A 19,039-nucleotide genomic window follows, 5' to 3' on the forward strand; every position below is an offset into this window, starting at 1 on the left:
CGATTTGTCACTTTGCCCACAAAGGCCACGATTTTGTTCCGATCCGGGAAACATAACCTTTCAAAAAACAATGCAGCTATCATGGATCGTTACGATCGGTGTTATTTTTCTTCCCGTATAAAAAAAAAACAAATTTGCGTTGGAAATAAACCGGAAAATCGTGAGTACCATCAGCTGCTGAAGCTGAAGGGGATTGTTCGACTCCATTTCAGCGTAACATCAACACTCGCCACCGCGCAGTCAGCGCAGTTAAACGTCAGCAACGGGCACCGCAACCGAAGCCGAACCGAGATGAATCCAATTCGAATCAATGGGGCCTCCTTCTAACGTCATCGATTACAGCATTGTTGCAGTGCAGGCTAGCGTGTCTCTGAAGCAGTCAAAGGTAAGGTAACGAATAGGCAACCCTGAATGTTTTCCCCTGGCTCCCTCTTTCTTTGGCCTCGATGGAATTTAAAAAGCTGAGCTACGGCTTCGGTATGTGGGGGAATTTGTGGACTCCTTACTAATGGAAATTAGTATGGTTTGTTTGACTCTCAAATTAGGTTGCCACTGCACTCGATTATTCGAACGTGACTTGCTTTAATTTCCCTGTAGGGGAAATCGTCTCGGTTCTCATACTTTTTCGTACCTAGATTACGTTTAAAATCAATTTAATCAATCAGTTGTAAAAGAGTATGTTTATTATTCCGTTTTTACGATCCAATGTCACGACCGGATATAGGACATTCTCCCCTATCTGACAAGTGTTGCGGAAACTTAACCATTCGTGTTGTTTGTTTGTTTCTGTTGTTATTTTTCTTTCTTGTGCGGTACCAATGTCTGCAAACGATGCTGACGGTTCGAAGAAAGAAGGAAGAAAGAAATTACACCATCTTTCTTCACCTTCTTCACACATCGTGGCGAACGTGACGAGGAAGGATGTAGGCACTTTCGATTTTCATCACCGTGCACGGAGAGAATGAAGCTTTTATCGGTTGAAAACGATATTACTTATCAAATACTATAGACATAAAAAATCTGGCAGTTTTATTTCTCAAAACCAATAGAAAGTAAAGTTCAAATACAAATTCTCTCCAAGAAATCGCAATTTTAATCCAAATTTCAATCCTAAACCCAATCCCTATCACAAAAAACAGATGGAATTTTTCATTCAACATTCAAATATCACCTCAAAAGTAGGTTTAAGATCCTAACAATTTCAAAATAGCGAGCTCTCAGTAAATATCGACAACTTTCACCTCTAAAGATTCCACCAACACTTTTTCCCCCCGTGTACCACGGCGATCGACGAATCAAAATACCGCACCGGCCTACTGCCGTACCGCGCGCGCTCGCTTGTCATTGGCCATGCCTGGTCCGGTCTGGTCTGGCGCGGTGATTGGCTTCCCCAACAGCGCAGCAGACGCACCTTTTGTGTGCCGGGGATGTGCGTCCGGTCCTCCTGGCCAGTAGTTCGCGCGTCAGTCGGTTTCGGTTGTTGTTGTTGCGCAGCGTCGTCCGTGAGTTTGCAATCCTATATAGCGCCTAAACGTCTCACTTCTACGACGCGCCCAGTATCGCCCGGTTCGCTTATCTAATTTCGGTGCGCTTTGAGCTCTCGACCTGCCCGTTTGCTTAGCCGATTAGCAAGATTTGTTTTCGCCATCCGAAATGAAAGGTTAGTGCCTCTGCTGTGTGTGCAAGTGTGTGGTGCGCGTTTCTGTCTGCAGAGGGACTCGAAAGATTATACCTCTTTGGGCCCAATCTGGCGCACTTTACCGCGCGAAGGAAACGCTCATCATTTCTCATCTCTTCTGCGGTACCGTCTCGCGGCTGACCGCATTCGCGATCGTTTGTTCACTCGTACGCTTGCTCGCTCGCCGTCGTCGTCGTCTTTATCGTCGGTGTGGCTTGCGTAATAATTAAGTAAGCAGTGATTTCTGTGGCTGCGGCTGCGGCGACGCCGATCGTGGCACGGTTTTTCGCGACTTCGCTCCCAAACACACTTTCGGAGTGCGCTTTCGCGATCGGTTTGCTGCTGATGTGGGGTTTGATCGAGTGTGACAACAAAGCGTGCCTGTTTGTGTGAATGCCATTATACTGCTGTGTTGCCACTGGAGGTGGGTTAAAACTTTCGATTATCGAGCCTGACTGACGGAATACGGTGCAAACGGCGTGTGCTTGGGATAATAGCCAACAAGAAAACACGGTAGGTAGGAAAACTATCTTTCCTCAATTTATACAAAATGTCGCGTTTAGTACAACTGACTGCACAAAATCGAAAATTCGCTGATTGAGACGGTTTGATTGGCAGTTTGTTTTAATTTTCAATTCCAAAACCATAGTTGGTTTGTTCCTTTATTCTTCCTATTTTTAGTTTTATTTTCATTTTCAATTCCATTTTATTTTTATTTTTATGCAACATTTCACTAACTTCAAAGTTTAATTTTCGAAATGAAGTTCGGTGATTGATATGATGTTGGACATACAAATATCTTGAAGTAATTTCAAACTAGTGCCAGATATGGCCAAAAATACTTTACGTACATTTTTACCGTAGCTTAATTTTATTACTATTTTTTAAAGCTCGTGCCGGGGTTGTGAGAAAGCAATTATTCATTTTTACACATATATAGGCTGTTTTTCAATTAGACTGGCATTCAAGAAAATTTGATTGGAGTGAACGAAAACTTTTTCACTCCTAACTCAAGTATACTAACTAATCTTGAAACCATATTCCAATCAAAGCAAAAATAAAAATCTAAAACCATTAAATCGAAACTCAATTCTAAGTCTCAAATATTATATTAAATCTCCATACAATTTGAAATTTGTAGACAATTTTGCATATTAAATTTATATATCAGGCCCGAATGTAAGGGGGGAGGGGCAATGGGGTCTAAATTTGAAGACAAGGTGAAGACCATTTTTTGGCTCGCTACCTTGTTTAAGCCTCGTGGGCGCTTTCATTGGTCTTTCTGGGATGGAAAGACATGGCAAGATATTTTTTTCGCAGAGCATGAAGACAGTTCTTACCTCTATGTTATAAGGAGAGAGGGCCCCCATAAATTTCTGGGACCTCACCCCCCAACACCCAAATCCGACCCTGTGCCAATTCCAATCTCAACGCTGATTCTAATCTAGACCTCAATTTCAATCCCAAATCCCATCACAATTCTAATCCCTATTTTGATTTCAATCCCCAACAAATTCTAATCTCAATCCGAATGCTAATCTTGATCTCAATCCCAATCTTAATTCTCATTTCAAGTTAGATCTTAATTGCAGGCCTAGCTAAAATTCCAATATCAGTTTTAATCATAGTCAGGATTTCCATCTTAAACGAAATTTCAATCCCAATCATTATCCCATTCTCAATCTAAATCCCAATCCCATTCTTAATTCCCAATATCCGCCTAGTCTTGATTTTTGAATTTTAAATTCTAAGTCTCAAATATTATATTATATCTACATACAATTTGAAATTTATAATACTTGACCTCAATTCCAATCCCAATCTCAATCCCAACTTCGATTCTAATCTCTATTTTGATTCCAATCCCCAACAAATTCCAATCACAATCCGAATTTTAATCTTTCCAATCTCAATTCTTATACTAAGTTAGATCTTAATTTCAGAACCAGTTATAATCCCTGTTTCAGTTCAGATCCTCATGAGTCATGATTTTAATTTTCAACGGACTTTTAATACCAATCCTAATCCTAATATTGATCTCAATCCAAAACCCATTTCCAATCTTAGTTCCTAATGCGAGTCTTGAATTCAGTCCAATCTCAATCCAAATCTTTCACACGATCTCAATCACAATCTCAATTACATTAACAATTCCTTTTTAATGACAATCTATACCCAAAACACAACTCTATAATATTTGCAATCCTAATCTAAATCTCAACCATAACCCCAATCCAAATCTAAACCCCAATCCCACTTTCAACCATAATCTCAAACTCAATTACAACAAATATCTTAAAATAACAATATAGTTCACTCTCGAATTTCCCATATATTCCCGTGAAGACAGACAGGGAACACCCCCTCTTGTGATGAAAAAGGTAACTAAACTCATTGCACAGTGGTACAGTAAGGCAATTTAGGCGGACATAGGCTTTTCGTTGCGATTTTGGTTTGTGGTTTAAAGCCATTTAAAGTTTAAAGCCATTGTTTCTTATACATAGTCCTCTATTCATGTGCGAATGAAAATTAGGGTGGTCCTAAAATCAACGAAATAAAACATTCTTTGGCAAACTTGTAGACCAACTAATTCTAAGTAACTTTGTAAAAAAACTTTTTTGTAGACATGAAATTTGGTTTCCAAAAACAGTCTTTTCGCTCTATTTTTTCAATTCAAATTTAAAAACAAAGTTTTCTTCGGTAACTTAAATCAAAAATACGCCAATTTTGACGAAAAAACATTGTCGATATATTATACAGATGAAGAGTTCACTATTTCTATTTAAAAAATAGGCCCTTTTGATATATTGATGTCTCCGTTTAGGGCAAACATAAATAATATTTTTTGGGATCATTTGATAGAACAAATATTGTGAAGAAATACCGAAAGTTGCTTAAAATTAGTTGATCTACAACTGTGCCGATGATTGTATACATTTATTTATGCAAATAAAAAGTTAGTTTTTTCATTTAGTCGATTTCAGGACCACCCCAATTTTCGTTTGCACATAAAAAATAGACTAAATAAAAGAAACAAATTCTTAGAAAAAAATTTTACTCTTAAACCACAAAATCGCATCGAAAAACTCGTGTCCGCCTACATTGCCTTACTGTACCACTGTGCATTGTTGTTGAATTTCTGTGAGCGTGTGACATTCTCACACACGAAACTGAATTTTAGATTTAGTTGACTCAATTTCATACTTTCACAGAAAAAAATATGTTGCAGATTTCGTGCGTATATTGTTTGTATGTAAAACTAACGCCATTCCGGGAGTTAAATATTGATAATATAATAGATGTAGCTTATCGAGGCACGAAGAAGAAATATACTCTTGTTGGTAACACTCGAACAGAAAGAAAAGACCGGTTTGTAAATGACAGATTTATTTAATCTGTATCTTGGAGCGGTTAAAAATGAACTAACTAGTCCTGGGTGAAAATTTCAGTTTTTATACCCTTCCAGGATGTTTATATGTTACCAAAGTAACGACGCTTATGTACTACAGTAGAAGCCGCCAGCCCGGTTGTTATCTATAAGATATCCTTGACAACTCCGATCCTGGCTTTGGTAAAACAACGGGTTGCTGTTTTCACATATACAAATAATCAGGCCACGGCGTGTAAATGGTAAACTAATCCCAAGTTGCTATATACGTGGTTCCCTGTGTAACTTCACTAGCTCAGATCCATCACGGGAAGCAACTACGAAATGTGCGGCCGTCAAGCTCAAGCTCAATTATCAGGCCACGAAGTGTACAATTAAATGAATATTTCAATTACCTCGTGAAAAAGATAAAAGGAGAAACCGCACAATGGTTGTCAATAGTCGTATAAGGTTGTTGTGCAACTTTTAGCTTAGATAACACTTGAATGTTCTATCAATTTAACAATTTAAGTATGGATACATATCATGTTGTAATTGGTTTAAAAGCTTTATTATATTATATATAAAAGATATTCAACAAAACAAACATAATTAGTGATAACAACTGTTATGCAAAAACTATTATTTAATGTTTAGTTTTCTCCGTGTTGAAACTATTTTTTGTTTTTTTTATCCCTTCGAATTTTTTGCTCTCGAGTTCTAATCTTCGTATTCATCACTTGCAGCTTTGCTTTAACCAGCATATTTATGTATTTACTAGCTGACCCGGCAAACTTCGTTCCGCCTATGTTTGTGTTTAATTCAATAATTTTTAACATTCCAAATTAATTGATTTCTTGCGATTTGTTTATATCGTTTGAAATTATTGGTTTTATCGGAATGACAACATCCTCGACTTTTGCCTTTAGTACATCACCTCTATTCCGAAAACACTCATATTGGGTGGTATTCAGTTATTTTCGTTGTTTTCCGGAAACTGAAAGTGGTCATCTTCGAATTCAATATGGTGTCCAGGGTCAATGCTTGGCTTCTATACATTATTTCGATTACGGAAATATTCATATGCAGTAGTATTCGGCTGTTTCCCAGAAGTTGCCATCTTACAATTCAAAATGGTGTCTGAGGTCAATTTTTAGCTCCATGCATCATTCTGGTTAAAGAAACACTCATATTGGGTGGTATTTGGTCCCTTTAGGCTTTTTTTTTTGGAGACAATTTCTGGCCCCTGAGCGTCATTCTGGTTTAAGAAACACCAATAATAGGTGTTATTTAGTCATTTTCGGCTGTTCTACAGAAACCGGAAGTCCATCTTAGAATTCAAAATGTTGTCTGTGGTCGATTCTAGCTCCTGTGTATCATTCTGGTATCGAAACATCTCATATTGGATGGAAATCGGCCGGTTGAAGAAATACCCATATTGGGTGTTATTTGGTTATTTTCGGCAGTTTCCCATTCACCGGAAGTCGTCATTTTACAATTCATAATGTTATCTGAGGTCGATTTGTAGCTTCAGTGCATCATAACAATCCCGGAAATACCCATAATGAGTGTTATTTGGTCTTTGCCACTGTTGTTTAGGACCCGGAAGTCGCCATATTGGATTTCAAAATGGCATTTGGAGACAATTTCTGGCCTCTGAGCATCATTCTGGTTAAAGAAACACCCATATTTGGTTGTTTTTGGGTCATTTTCGGCAGTTTTCCAGTCACCGGAAGTCGCCATTTTACAACTCAAAATATTGTCGGAGGTCGACAAACGTACAAACCGTGGAACACCACCCATGGATTGCCTTATGCATAGGCGAACTTTATTACTATAAAATATTCGGCCGAGTCCACTTCACAATAAAATGTGAATTTTTTTCAGTGTACCCATTAGGGTAATATTATTGTCAAAAGTTACTCTATTTCGCATGTCGTGTAGAACAAAATCAGAAGTGGCGCACCTAGCGGTCGAAAAGGTGACTAACGCTTCTGTCATTTTCAATTTGTCTTCATAATTTCACGTAAGTGAACTATATTGGTATTTAATATATTTGATTACAATATGACTCCCAATGCCAATCTCAATCGCAATCTCAATCCATGTTTCAATCCCAATTCCAGTCCCCCTAATCCTAATATGATATCTCAATCTCAATTCCGATCCAATTGATGACCTAACACCAATAGAGATCAACTTTTTGTTCTCAAACATTTCTACCCAAACTGACCTAAACTATCGACTTGAGCACCAAGTCATAAGCGATTAAAACTAGAGTATTGTATAAATTTAGAACGAAAAATCGAATCAAAGCCACAAAAATATTCTGAATCCCGGAAATCCGGATCTTCGAGACCATGCTCTAATGATACAAATTAGTACAATTGTCAACACTGCACTGTGGTCCAGATTGTCTATTTAACGGTATTTATTTTTTTCTGCTGTTGTTAGGTTTGCAGTGTATTTAAAAGATATTTTATGTTGGTAAAACCTTACTCATTATAATCTTATGTTTGGGCTAAGTGATTATTGACTGATCAAATACAAAAAAAGGAAAAAAATTGTAGCTTGCATGTGGCATGAGAAATAGACATAGAGGAAATTCAACCGAAACTGGAAAGTTCAATGGATTTATTTGAAATAGAAAAATATTCACCCTTAAAATTTTAGATTTTTTTATACAGAAAAGTACAACCTTTCAAACGCAATCAATAGCTTTAGTTTATGTCTACTATTCAACTAGATAAAACTTTTGGAAAGGGCGCATTTTGAATGGGAAAAACTTGATATCTTTTCTTGTGAATGAGATTGGTGAAGAAATTGGTTTTTCAGCAACACCCTAACGTGCGATCTTAAATTCATCATCCCGCGAAAAGCATGCAAGATGAAAACTAGCTTTCTCCGACAAAGTTGTTTCAAATAAGTGGATCTACAACTTCTGAGAGATAAAAACAACTGTATTTTTTTCTGTCAAAAAAAATAGTTTCGCTATTTTCGACACAAATGGGTGGTTTATTTCGTAAAAAGAAGCGCCTTCCTAACAACATCCGTTTTTGGACAAAAATTTGAATATCGCTGAATCGGCGCTTTGGACCACTGTGCATTGGCATCAAAACTAATAAAATCACCGCAGGAGTCGATTTTCTTTAATTTAAAATCTATCTGACGAGAGGGACAACTCTGAGAGTTTCTAAGATGGCTATTTTGGAGCAGATTCCCGATTTTGAACATGGTCCGGGAGATCCGGATTTGAGGGAATTATATGAAGCCAACCGCTCTTTAGGTTCCGTATATTAAAAATAGACAAAAATTTCAATCTTATACCAGATTAAGATCCAAAATCAGGCAAAAATTTAAAAAAATCGGAGCATTTCATTTTGCTGGGTACACGGGAGCCCTTACGGGTATTAAAATTACCGAATACATAACGGTAAAAATTACCGAATACATACGAATTAATTTTAGAACCGAATAAAGATTTTCCAATTTAAAATCCAATTTAGTACTATAACTTAAATTCAAATTACAAAAGCAAATCTTCAAAATCCGAATTATGTCAACTTCAATATTCTAAGCAGCTTTAGGAACCGCCTATGTATTGAGACGGAATACTCGAAATGCTTTGGGTGAAATTCAAAAATAAGTATATCTCTGTCAGAACTTCTTTTCAGATTGTAAAACTAAGTTAGCAAACTTTTACAATAATCAATTAAAGTTATCAATCGAGAACCACTATTCCAATCACCCCGAACCTATTTAAGCAGTTTCTATCTGTTTTGCGCGTTGGTCCTCCACAAACATGGTCCAGGTTTCGTGGCCGTAGAGAACTACCGGTCTGATCAGTGTATTGTAGATGGTCAACTTCGTGCGGCGGCGGATTTCATTCGAACGAGCGTTTACCGGAGTTCAAAGTAGGCACTGTTTCCTACCATAAGGCGTCGATGAATTGCTCTGCTGTCATTGTATGCAGTCACCAATGAGCCCAGGTACACGAGCTCGTCTACCAGCTCTATTTGATCACCGCTAATATGAATTCGTGACAGGAGGTTAATATTGTCTTTTCCGGAACCGTTCCTTCTCATGTACTTAGTCTTTGATGCATTTTTGGCCAGTCCAATTCGTCCTACTTTGGCCTTCAGTCTGATGTGCGTCTCCGTCATTCTCAAGAGTTCGTGGTACGATGTCGATGTCATCGGCGAAGCCGAAGAGTTGAACGGACCTTCTGAATATCGTGCCATTCGTTACCTTGCCGTAACCCTCGTTGAGATTCGAAGAGATTCTAGAGTGTCCCCGAAACACGAACTACGCACATCACCGTCGATTCATCGTCGACTTGACTAACCGTTTCAGTTTATCCGGGAAACCGTAATCGCTCATAATCTGCCATAGCCGATCTCGATCGATTGTGTCGTTTTGTTTTTTTCTGGTAAAATATTCCTCAGGATTTCCGTCACAACGTTACGCCAACTTCCTCGGTCCATAGCGGCTTGTCTCCAGTTTCTTGAGAGTCCCACACTTTCAAGATCTTGCTCCACTGGGTCTAACCACCTAGCTCGTGGTTCACCTCTACCTCTTGTACCGGCCAAATTCGAGACGAACACTATTTTTGCGGGATTGTTGTCCGGCATTCTTACAACATGGTTCGCCGTAGAGTTGCGCCAGCTCGTGGTTCATCTTTCGCCTCCATACGCCATCCTCACATACTCCGCCAAAGATAGTCCTAAGCACACGTCGTTCGAAAACGGCCAGTGCTTGCAATTCCTCCTCGAGCATTGTCCATGTCTCGTGCCCGTAGGGGACTATAGGTCTAACAAGCTTCCTGTACATGGTGCACTTGGTACGGGGGTGAAGTTTACCAGACCTCAGAGTCTTGTGGAGTCCGTAGTAGGCACGAATTCAAGCTACAATTCGTCTGCGGATTTCTCTGCTGCAATTGTTGTCTGATGTTACCAAAGATCCGAGGTATACAAATTCGTCAACCACCTCGAACTCGTCTCCGTCAATTATTACGCTACTGCCTATGCACTCTATCGCACTCGGTTCCTCCTGCTAGCAGATACTTGGTTTTTGACGTTTACACTTTAAATCCAACCTTTTCTGCTTCACGTTTCAGTTTGGTGTACTGTTCAGCAACCGCCTGGAACGTCCTTTCGACAAGATCCACGTCGTCAGCGAAGCAGATGAACTGAACGGATTTATTAAAGATCGTGCCCGCCTGTTAAAGGCCGCACGTTTCATCACACCTTCAAGCGCAATGTTGAACAGGAGGCAGGAAAGATCGTCGCCTTGTCGCAGTGTTTCAAACGGGCTTTCACGCACCCGAAATCTTCACACAGCACTGTACACTATCCATCGTGGTCTTGTTAGTTTCGCAGGGAAACCATATTCGTCCATGATTTTCCATAGCTCTACACGGTCGATAGTATCGTAGGCGGACTTGGTATTCGCGACACTTCTGGAGCCGTAGCGTGAAGATTTAGTCCGTTGTCGATCGCCCACCCACAAAATCGGCTTGATAACTTCCAACTAACCTCCCTGCTAGCGGCGAGAGACGGCGAAAGACGACCTGGGAGAGCACTTTGTAGGCTGCGTTGAGAATCGTGATCGCTCGATAGTTCTCACATTCCAACTTGTCGCCTTTCTGGTATATTGGGCATATTACTCCCTCCTTCCACTCCTCCAGTAACTGTTTTGTATCACAGATTCTGACTATCAGCTGGTGCAGACAGGAAGTCAACCAATCCGAGCACAGTTTATTGAGCTCCGCTGCGATGCCATCTTTTCCAGCTGATTTATTGTTCTTGAGCTGCTTGATGACATCCTCAACTTCACCTATCGTAGGGGTGGAGATGTCTCCCTCATTCGCTGTGCTGACGAAGACGTTCCTCCTGCCGTCTTGGTCATATGCCTCTGCGCCATTCAGGTGTTCATTGTAGTGCAGCTTCCACCTGTCGATCACCTCACGTTCATCCGTCAAGATTCCTCCATCCTTATCCCGACACAATTCGGCTAGCGGCATGAAGCAGGCGCGGGATGCGTTCAGTTTCTTGTAGAGCTTACGTGTTTCTTGAGAACCATACAGCTGCTCCATTTCCTCACACTCCATCTTTTCCAGGCTGCGCTTTCTGTCCCGGAACAGATTGGTCTGCTGTCTTCGCTTTAGTTTATATCGCATAACGTTTTGACGGGTCCCTTGCTGCAGCATTCGATTGTGTCGTACGCCGATTCAAAGTCGATGAACAAACAGTGCGGGGTGCTCACGGTATTTCTGTAGAATCTGCCGTAACGCGAATACTTGGTCCATGGTGGCGCGGGCACCCATAAATCCCGCCTGGTATTGAACCTTGCAGACGGCGGTCACCAGTGTGATTGCACGGTACTCGCAGCAATCCAACTTGTCGCCCTTTTTGTAGATGGAGCGCACTGTACCCTCCATCCACTTCTCCGGTACTACCCTCTTCTCCCAAATCTTGTCAAGTGATCTTGAGGTGGCTTTGTAGATGACTTTATGAGGAAAAGAGGTTCTTCTGAACATGCTTGGTTTCACTCTTTTGCTTTTTGAATGCTCATTAGGCTGTATTTTGTCAAGAAGGCAGTGTTGCGGCAGAATGCAGTTTGTCGCAGCTCCCCAGCCGGTGATCCAATTCGAGTATTATATACACGATCGCAAGCAATAGACAATAAAGTGACTCCAGTTAGTTCGCTCGGAGCCAACGCCGCTGTCGGCTGGCCGTGCACTCAATACAAAAGCAGCTTTTGTTTTGTCCTGTTTCACCGTTCCGTCTTTGTGTCGTTTGCTGCTGTTTTACACAACGGGTCCTATCGTGCGCGATCAGGCAGAATTCGCAACGTGCTGTTCAAATTAACTGTTGCGTAGTTTAGTTAATGCGATGCAATGGTCAATTTCGAAAACAACACTTAGAATATTGTTTATGTCAACGGAAATCGACTCCCCGAATTTTATGTAATTTCAATCTCCGAGCACGCAAGCTATAGAATTAGGGTTGTATATAGTAACAGTAGAGTAGCCAAGAGGTGGGGGTTAGGGCTCAATCGCCCTCTTACAAGCCTTTGTTTTTTTTTCAAATATTTTGGTTTTGCAATAATGTTTATTGAAAGGTCAGCAATGGTTTGGCAAAAAAATGATCTTTAAATTTCGTTGAGGCGCGGAGTTCAAAAGCTTCGGTTGTTTCGAAAAAAGTCCCCATGCAAAATTCCAACTCAATCACACAGCAGCCCCTTTATCAAAACCGGGTGAAATCTCAAAATTCCATTTCCACAGACAGACACTCGACGCAACCTTCCATAAATGAATAGTATACTTTTTCGTCGTTCCTTCGTCAGCATAAAGTTCTGATACTAGACACCTTGATTTCCGAGGAAAAAGCAACGAGGACCGTACAGCAGCGAAATGAGGCAGTAAAGAATAGCGATAAAATTTCCAAAGCAAAGAATTAAAAAAACTAGAAAAAAAAACGGGAAAGAGAATCGGAAAAAAATTGTTTTTCCCGGATTTGTTTAGTAACATCAATCTAGCAACAGATTTGAATCTCCCGATCGTTTTTTTTCTCAGCACGTACGTGGAATTGTGTACTACAAGTCTCTTAAAAAGGTCTAGAAGATGACCTTAGCCTTTGCGATCGGACCTACAGTGGTCGTGCATTGCTAAGACATTCAGAGATAATTTCATATCGATAATTTCTGTGCGTTGGTCATAAAAGAGAAACTTTAACGTTGGTCATAAAAGAGAAGCTTCGAGGCTCCACATTTCAAAGTCTGATTGAGCTTTCACTTTGCATGAGGACTTTTTTCGAAACAACCGAAGCTTTTAAACTCTGCGACTCAACGAAATTTCAAGATCATTTTTTTGACAAACCATTGCTGGCCTTTCAATAAACATTATTGCAAAACCAAAATATTTGAAAAAAAAAAACAAAGGCTTGTAAGAGGGCGATTGAGCCCTAACCCCCACCTCTTGGCTACTCTACTGTTACTATATACAACCCTAATTCTATAGCTTGCGTGCTCGGAGATAGAGTATTTCTTTTGATATTTAAATTTCAGGGCATTCCTACGTGCTCTGAACACACAGTTTGCTTTCAATATGGAGGACGGTACTTACCTGAAGTTGCTGCACGGAGATCGCCGTTTCACGGGTGATGGCAATGGCTTGATAAAGGATTTCCAACACCTGAAAGATCTCTTTCAGACCATTTAAAGCGTGGTCGGTATTGATATTTTTATCTACCATCCACTGGAACCGGACCCAGTAGTGTTCCGATGAAAGCCTCTCGAAAACAACTGGAACCTCGGATATGGCCAAGTTGATCAGGGAAGAAAATTCTGGAAGGACACTCTGGTGCAAAGATGTTGTAGTTTCCGGTTTCAAGGTCCTCTCCAGGATGATGCCAATTTGGATTTGTCTCCGGTTGCCTGCCGCGTCTGCTTGGCCAGATTGTTTCGTAAATGAGCAGCGGTACCGTTTTTCCCTATTCGACATAACGCTGTGATGGTGACGATTGGGCTGAACGAGGTTTCGACTTCGACCCTAAAGGCTTCCATAGTTTAAGGTTGGGAACTCGGTAGAAAACGGCGCTTGATGTTGTAGCTTGTCGCGATAGCGAACGATGACGAATCTCCGTTATGGCAGAAATATCGACCTCCTTCTCGCCAAGGAAGTCAAGAAGCTCAGTATGTTTGTTTCTAAGAGAATAAGCGTTCCAATTTGCAATTACGTAGGCATTATGGTCCATTTTGAAGATTAGGTCGACGATCCGTGAGTTGGTTGGTTAGCAAGGGCTGCGAAGCGAGGCTGAACAGAGAATAGCTATCGATTTTTCGTGTATTTCGTGTAAAAATATAAACAGAATAAACTGTCTTTGAGTTTTACGAAGCTAAAAGAATGATAAAACTTAAAAAAAAGGCGAGACCACATTAAACATGGGTATCAAATAAATATCACGGAGTGATATCAAACTGAAGCTGTGATTGAATTTTACTGCAGATGCGTAGTAGTGTGATGAACTTCATTATACAGTGCATTAAACTTCAGATGTCAATCAAGAAATTGATGCCAGAGGTCCGTTCAGTAGTAGCAAGATAACAAGCATTCGAAAATGGCATAACATCTGATACCGCTACAGTACAAGAACAGAAAGCAAGGTCGTATTTGATTAACCGCTAACACTCACAGAAAATTTTATGAAGAAACGCTTCACAATTAGGCTGATACAAATTTCGAATTCTTTTTGTGTCCAAGGTTATCAAAGTTAGCAAAGGGGGTGGCAAAAAATAAATAACACCGAGAAAAAAAAAAAAAAAAAGAAATATCTTAACGTTTCTATAACGTTTGTAACTTGCACTCAAATAAATGTTGAAAAATAACATTTTTTATTATTATTATTATTATTTATTTCGCTTGTCTTTTGACGGCACTCTCGCTGTCACTGGACTTGTTTGTTGCTAAATAAAGCATTTATGCTGTCGGAAAAGCAAGAAACTGAACAAAAGTTTGAGCTTTTTTTTCTTCCCCTTCCAATATTTAAGATTTTTGAAAGGGGGGGGGGGGGGGGTGACATAAAATGAAAATAAAATTTGTAACGGCCTTAAGGTGAAAAAAATACCAATTCAGTGGTAATTAACTAGAAAAAAAAATTGAATAACTAGACATAAACAAAATTGACCAAAATAATAACGGATACAACAAACTTAATAAAATAAACGGTTAAATGTCTATCAATACTTAAAAAATGTTCCGAGCATTAAAAATTCAATACAATTTGAACGACAAAATTGTTGTACAAAATGTGTAATTAAAAATTAAGCTTGAAATTCTACAAGACAAACACATAATTGAATTGCAGTCTCTGCAAAAAAAAAACAAAAAAAGTTGATTTACTTTGAAACGTTGAATATTGATAAAATAAATAGAAGTTTTCTGAAATAAATCATTGAAAATGCAAGACGAGAAACTGTAAATTAATCAATTTCTAATTGTAATGAAATAAATTTATTTTTTTTTAAATATTTTTTTTTCTGCTAAATTGATATCATTGCGCTAACTCTCGTAGTTAAAATTCGTTTTGTAATGAAATAAATTCGTAAATTATTTTATTATCATTAATCAAGTAAACAGCTTTGATAGCTGTGGTTAAACTCTGTTGAAAGAACCTTGAAGTTCATCTCTGCTTCCTGTTTCTTCCTTTTTATTTCCTTTTTTGTCGAGCTCGTCCTGTTTTTCTTGCTGATACTCTTTTTCCGCCCTCAGACTGCTAGCCAGTAACCCGTGATCCGTACGTAATTGAACCGAAAAAAGTGAAAGGAACATGTCCATGACATCAATTGCCTCGTATAAACTGACGGTAATGTGCGACCCGAGCCGACCGAATCAACCGAGAGTGCAGCAGGACAGGTTGAAGGCTAGCGAAAGGCACCCGCCTCTGACTATTTCCCATGGTTGGCAATTACAATGAGAGAGAATAAAAAATCCAAAACTGGAACATTTTACTGGCCAACGTTCGCCACTAGCCAAGGATCCGTTGCAGTCTGATCGAGCGCTTGCCGAAAACAAGAAAAAACAGCAAATTGTTCGAATATCAGGGTTATCGATTCTGGCTTTGAATTAAAAGCGACTTCGTCGCCGTTTTGGTGAGCTTCTTTAGTGAGCATAATTGTCGCCTTGTGGTGAAGTTCCCACAAAAGAAATGTCACTCTCAGCCGGAGGAAGGACAGCGCATTAATCTTACACTCTTCCGTCCAAGGCCGTCACCCCGGGAGAGACACCGGCGAGATCCGAAATTATTTCCTGCCATCAAAATCGTTGGCTTTGCTATTCTTAAAACAACTAAAAAAAAAAAACGTTCCGTCAGACTATTGACTGCATTGAGTTTGCGGTTACCGAACAAGCCGTAAACCTGATCAGTCGTTGTTTGTCGTCGTCATCGGCGACGCTGTAGTCGTTTGACACTTGCCGTGCAGCCCTGGCACAACGATTATGAGTTATGACCCCATCAGCAAGTACCATCGTCGTCGTCATTAAAACCCACAATGACATTTTATCCACACGTGAAGACTGTCCCTTTGATGCACGACAATAGAAGTTTTATTACAACCGCGACTGGATGGTGAACCGAACCGGAACTGCCCCGAGAAGGTTATATAAATTTAGAACACCTGACAGGCGATAGCAGAGAGCAGTGTATTGAGATTCGAGATTTGCTAATGATCATTTGATTTCGAAATGGAATGCATTTACGCGCCATTCGAGGGTCATAGAACGGTGTGTCGAAAACTGGAATGTCCTTCCAGGTGAAGTCGAAACTGTAAGCTGCAGCCATTCCTATCCGGTTTAACATGCAAAGAGCGATTGTTGTTCGATACAGTTGGAAAGTTTCCCAACTTTGGAGACCGTGCCAAATCTTACCACTCGAGGGTCATCCGGCAGCCATGGAACGGTACTCAGAGAAAAAAAATCGCCACTAGTGAACGAAAACTAATCCGTTCCGATTTTATTTTTCATTAAACTTAAGAGGGCTGCATAGCAGCAGTAAAAAAAACTCATTAAGTCCTGCATGCGTTCAGCTGCAGATTGCGCCACCAACAGCGTTTGTTTGTTTGTTTATTTGTGCAGGCCAACTGGACCGCGAAAGCTAAGCTCACAACCCGGCTGACCAAGGAGGCGACGAACCGTGATTGTTACTTTGCAACAGTTTGGTCTGACCACATTCGCAGTCGAAAAGTTTGGCAATTTTTGCAACTGCGTAATGTCCCATCGAACCCCAAGCTGCAGTAACACTTGCAACCACCAATCGACAGATCAACCCTTAGATCGAGTAGCACCTTCTGTTTGTTTTCCATTGTTCACTCGAGGGTCGCTTTATTCGCGCTGCATCGACATCCAAACCGGGTGCGCGTGCGAGTAAATTGGATTGCATTTCTAGCCAGCACCACGCATCAGGCAATTTTTGGCGAATTTGGATACGGGGCAGAGATTGGAATCGAACCGCGAATCGGATCCGATCGACCGAAGGCTGATCGAGAGAGAATACCGTTTGAAGTGGACACGTGCGGAGGTTTTTGAAATTTCAACTTGGGGACTGCCTCGGAACGCAAGCATGTCAGATAAGGATCTGGCATTTTAAGCCTCGAAATTTATGATGAGATTTATGCCCATTAAGCAATCAGTTATAGAGTGCCCATGGTGGAATAATTAAGCTTACGTTTGAGCGCTTCTGCTGAAATTTGTTGTCTCCCTCTTAAGTGCTGTAATTATATTATTAAATCAATTCAACCGTCCTTGCAGTTAGTATGCATAGTTTTTGTGAGAGAATCAACTTTCCAAATGTGGCTTGCAGTAAGCATTATTAAATACTTTAGACTTGGACTTTGACTTGGACTTGGACTTGGACTTGGACTTTGACTTGGACTTGGACTTGGACTTGGACTTGGACTTGGACTTGGACTTGGACTTGGACTTGGACTTGGACTTGGACTTGGACTTAGACTTGGACTTGGACTTGGACTTGGACTTGGACTTGGACTTGGACTTGGACTTGGACTCGGACTTGGACTTGGACTTGGACTTGGACTTGGACTTGGACTTGGACTTGGACTTGGACTTGGATTTGGACTTGGACTTGGACTTGGACTTGGACTTGGACTTGGACTTGGACTTGGACTTGGACTTGGACTTGGACTTGGACTTGGACTTGGACTTGGACTTGGACTTGGACTTGGACTTGGACTTGGACTTGGACTTGGACTTGGACTTGGACTTGGACTTGGACTTGGACTTGGACTTGGACTTGGACTTGGACTTGGACTTGGACTTGGACTTGGACTTGGACTTGGACTTGGACTTGGACTTGGACTTGGACTTGGACTTGGACTTGGACTTGGACTTGGACTTGGACTTGGACTTGGATTTGGACTTGGACTTGGACTTGGACTTGGACTTGGACTTGGACTTGGACTTGGACTTGGACTTGGACTTGGACTTGGACTTGGACTTGGACTTGGACTTGGCTTGGACTTGGACTTGGACTTGGACTTGGACTTGGACTTGGACTTGGACTTGGACTTGGACTTGGACTTGGACTTGGACTTGGACTTGGACTTGGACTTGGACTTGGACTTGGACTTGGACTTGGACTTGGACTTGGACTTGGACTTGGACTTGGACTTGGACTTGGACTTGGACTTGGACTTGGACTTGGACTTGGACTTGGACTTGGACTTGGACTTGGACTTGGACTTGGACTTGGACTTGGACTTGGACTTGGACTTGGACTTGGACTTGGACTTGGACTTGGACTTGGACTTGGACTTGGACTTGGACTTGGACTTGGACTTGGACTTGGACTTGGACTTGGACTTGGACTTGGACTTGGACTTGGACTTGGACTTGGACTTGGACTTGGACTTGGACTTGGACTTGGACTTGGACTTGGACTTGGACTTGGACTTGGACTTGGACTTGGACTTGGACTTGGACTTGGACTTGGACTTGGACTTGGACTTGGACTTGGACTTGGACTTGGACTTGGACTTGGACTTGGACTTGGACTTGGACTTGGACTTGGACTTGGACTTGGACTTGGACTTGGACTTGGACTTGGACTTGGACTTGGACTTGGACTTGGACTTGGACTTGGACTTGGACTTGGACTTGGACTTGGACTTGGACTTGGACTTGGACTTGGACTTGGACTTGGACTTGGACTTGGACTTGGACTTGGACTTGGACTTGGACTTGGACTTGGACTTGGACTTGGACTTGGACTTGGACTTGGACTTGGACTTGGACTTGGACTTGGACTTGGACTTGGACTTGGACTTGGACTTGGACTTGGACTTGGACTTGGACTTGGACTTGGACTTGGACTTGGACTTGGACTTGGACTTGGACTTGGACTTGGACTTGGACTTGGACTTGGACTTGGACTTGGACTTGGACTTGGACTTGGACTTGGACTTGGACTTGGACTTGGACT

General features: G+C 41.0%; 1 protein-coding gene across 2 annotated transcripts in view; it reads left to right on the forward strand.

Annotated features, from left to right (window-relative positions):
- The first annotated feature begins 1,406 nt into the window (after window positions 1-1,406).
- LOC129717684 (uncharacterized) overlaps window positions 1,407-19,039 on the forward strand; it is an 84,650-nt gene continuing 67,017 nt past the window's right edge. The window contains exon 1 of one of the 2 annotated variants that reach the window (XM_055667772.1): window positions 1,407-2,191. The gene's annotated coding sequence lies outside the window, so the exon portion shown is untranslated. The remainder of the gene's footprint in view (window positions 2,192-19,039) is intronic. The other variant, XM_055667776.1, reaches the window with a different exon arrangement.

Source organism: Wyeomyia smithii, chromosome 1, assembly GCF_029784165.1.
Source record: "Wyeomyia smithii strain HCP4-BCI-WySm-NY-G18 chromosome 1, ASM2978416v1, whole genome shotgun sequence".
NCBI classification, from domain to species: Eukaryota; Metazoa; Arthropoda; class Insecta; order Diptera; family Culicidae; genus Wyeomyia; species Wyeomyia smithii.